A 3,250-nucleotide genomic window follows, 5' to 3' on the forward strand; every position below is an offset into this window, starting at 1 on the left:
ATCATCAACCATCAGCACCCCCCCGGGTTTACGCCGCCTCCCCATCAGCACGTCTCCATAGACAACCCCCTCCGACGATTACTCACCCGGCATTAAAAAGCGCCGCCGACCGCTGCCTGCTGGACACCGCCGCAACCCGCCGTCCTCGTCCCCGCAGCTACGATAACCTCCGGTTCTCTTCCCTTGATAAATAAAATTAATCAAGGGGAGAGAACCACCGCAAGTGCCGCTGTCAGGGAATCTGCCGCTCCAGGCAAACGCCTTGTTTGCCTCGCGGCAGATACACCCCTGCTTTACCCCCCTTCATTGTAAAATAAACCCTCATAATTCTATGTATTATTCCGTCTTCTCTTCTTGTCTACATGTCGGTAACTTCGGTCATTTACCTTACAAGCAATTTACCAACTTTAACAGCAGAGTGACACTCGTATCTTCAGTTGTGTCATAGTCGCCGTGATATCTGGGAGTTGTGTTTATACACAGCAAATACACCTCATTATCATCCCAGCCATGAGCATGTGCTTGTCATGGGAACACAAATGACTTATTTTTTTTTTATGCTGAACAAACTTTAATAGTTTTTGGATTGTTTTACCTTCATTATAATAGATACCTTAGCTCTGTGAATATCAAGACAGCAAGTTGAAAGATTTTTAAATATGTTTGTGAAGATTCTGATTTATTCAGGTCATGGTACAGTTAGTAGCAGTTGGTCACATGACTAGAGTTTTAAGATGGAACCCACCTGGCCATACCCAACACCTCTGTTGTATCCTCTTATACAACCAGACCTGAAAACCAGACCACGCTAGATTAGAATGTATTTGCCATAGCAGACTTCGATTATAAATTTCAAAAACATGTTAAAGAGCAATTCAGCAAAGAGCATAAGATTGAGGTGGAAGATCATTGAAGGCACTTCAAAATGAACCAGTATCTGTAGAACTCATATGATAAACCCCCACCTCAGGGAATATTACACAAAACTGATGGTAGAGATATCCTGATCCATCAAATACAAAGTCACTGCAAACTGACCTAATGCCATAAGGAGAAGGGACGCCACACCCAGGACTATTGACTAATTCTCATCACTAATTCTCATCACCATCAAACTGAGCATTTTCAAACATGTTCATTTAGAGTCTCCAAAGCTCTAATTGAAGCTGCTACACCCTTCCTTACAGACCAAGCTTGGAGACAATCACCGCCTAGCTAAATATAACCAGTCAGGTACCAACCATGTCCTCCTCCCACCCAGTCCGGTAGGCCCTGCACCTATATTTGCTTTTTTTCTGCTCCGTGCCATTTTCTATGTAATGTTGAAGATGTTTCCCCACTCATCCAAGTGGCTTCTTTAGTTTTAATTTAGTATCGAGAACATATCCCAGCAATTACAGACTCACTGGTAACTCTGCCACCGTGGTGTTATGAATTACAGCAAGGCAGATGCTGGTAGCACAAGAACATGACAGGAAGTGTGAGATCTTTTGTTTGCAAAATTGTGCACAAAAAAGGATGTTTTATGGCTCCACCATGTTAGAGTCTGAAGGTGACAGCTTTTTCTCAATTCAGATCGGCTTCTAGCAAGTTACACAGCAGGGAAATCCTCCCCGCATTGTAACCTGTCATGGATGGAGTGCTGTCTGTTAATTACAGGCGGAGCTGCATCCAACTTTTGACAGGTAGTTAGGTTTGACAGCAGTGTGCTTCCCCACTGCTTGTGTTACCTAACTAGTGAGGAAAGAGCTGTCACAGCCTCTACTCTGTGTTAGAGTATGGGAAGTTACAAGGACAACATACCGAGATACAGCGCTCGACCCTGCAAAGCCCCCTGAGACCCGACAAAGCCCCACACAGATCCTGCAGCATCTCAGGGGGGTTGTGCAGGATCTGTGGTGGGCTTTGCAGGCTGCAGATGCCCCTATGGATCCTGCAAAGCCCCCCCTGAGACCCGGCAAAGCCCTCCACAGATCCTGCAGAGATCCCCTGAGACCCTACAGTCTGCAGCATCTCAGGGGGGTTGTGCAGGATCTGTGGTGGGCTTTGCAGGCTGCAGATGCCCCTATGGATCCTGCAAAGCCCCCCCTGAGACCCGGCAAAGCCCTCCACAGATCCTGCAGAGATCCCCTGAGACCCTACAGTCTGCAGCATCTCAGGGGGGTTGTGCAGGATCTGTGGTGGGCTTTGCAGGCTGCAGATGCCCCTATGGATCCTGCAAAGCCCCCCCTGAGACCCGGCAAAGCCCTCCACAGATCCTGCAGAGATCCCCTGAGACCCTACAGTCTGCAGCATCTCAGGGGGGTTGTGCAGGATCTGTGGTGGGCTTTGCAGGCTGCAGATGCCCCTATGGATCCTGCAAAGCCCCCCCTGAGACCCGGCAAAGCCCTCCACAGATCCTGCAGAGATCCCCTGAGACCCTACAGTCTGCAGCATCTCAGGGGGGTTGTGCAGGATCTGTGGTGGGCTTTGCAGGCTGCAGATGCCCCTATGGATCCTGCAAAGCCCCCCCTGAGACCCGGCAAAGCCCTCCACAGATCCTGCAGAGATCCCCTGAGACCCTACAGTCTGCAGCATCTCAGGGGGGTTGTGCAGGATCTGTGGTGGGCTTTGCAGGCTGCAGATGCCCCTATGGATCCTGCAAAGCCCCCCCTGAGACCCGGCAAAGCCCTCCACAGATCCTGCAGAGATCCCCTGAGACCCTACAGTCTGCAGCATCTCAGGGGGGTTGTGCAGGATCTGTGGTGGGCTTTGCAGGCTGCAGATGCCCCTATGGATCCTGCAAAGCCCCCCCTGAGACCCGGCAAAGCCCTCCACAGATCCTGCAGAGATCCCCTGAGACCCTACAGTAATCTCAGGGGGGTTGTGCAGGATCTGTGGTGGGCTTTGCAGACTGCAGAGCCCCCTACGGATCCTGCAGAGCCCACCAAAGGGTATTGCACAGCCCACCTGAGACTCTTTGGTGGGCTGTGCAGAATCTATGCTGGGCTCTGCCAGCACAGATCTCTTACCGTGCACGGCCTGACCTCTTTGGAACACCCCCTCCTCATCCTTGGCGCCCGACGCGGCCTCCTTGTTATCTTCGCCGCCCGACTGGAGCTCCGTCTTCGCCCCCCGCCTCTTCCGTCTCAGGGGCCATTCTACAAATGTTTTCTCTCTTGGGGGCCGCGTTCCAAATTTCATACTTTAAAATAAAATGTAAATATATCCAGTAGGGATGTCCCTATGCCACTTTTTCAGGCCCAAGTAC

This window comes from Nanorana parkeri, unplaced genomic scaffold (assembly GCF_000935625.1).
Source record: "Nanorana parkeri isolate BGI_ZX_2015 unplaced genomic scaffold, ASM93562v1 scaffold25, whole genome shotgun sequence".
In the NCBI taxonomy this organism is placed as follows: Eukaryota; Metazoa; Chordata; class Amphibia; order Anura; family Dicroglossidae; genus Nanorana; species Nanorana parkeri.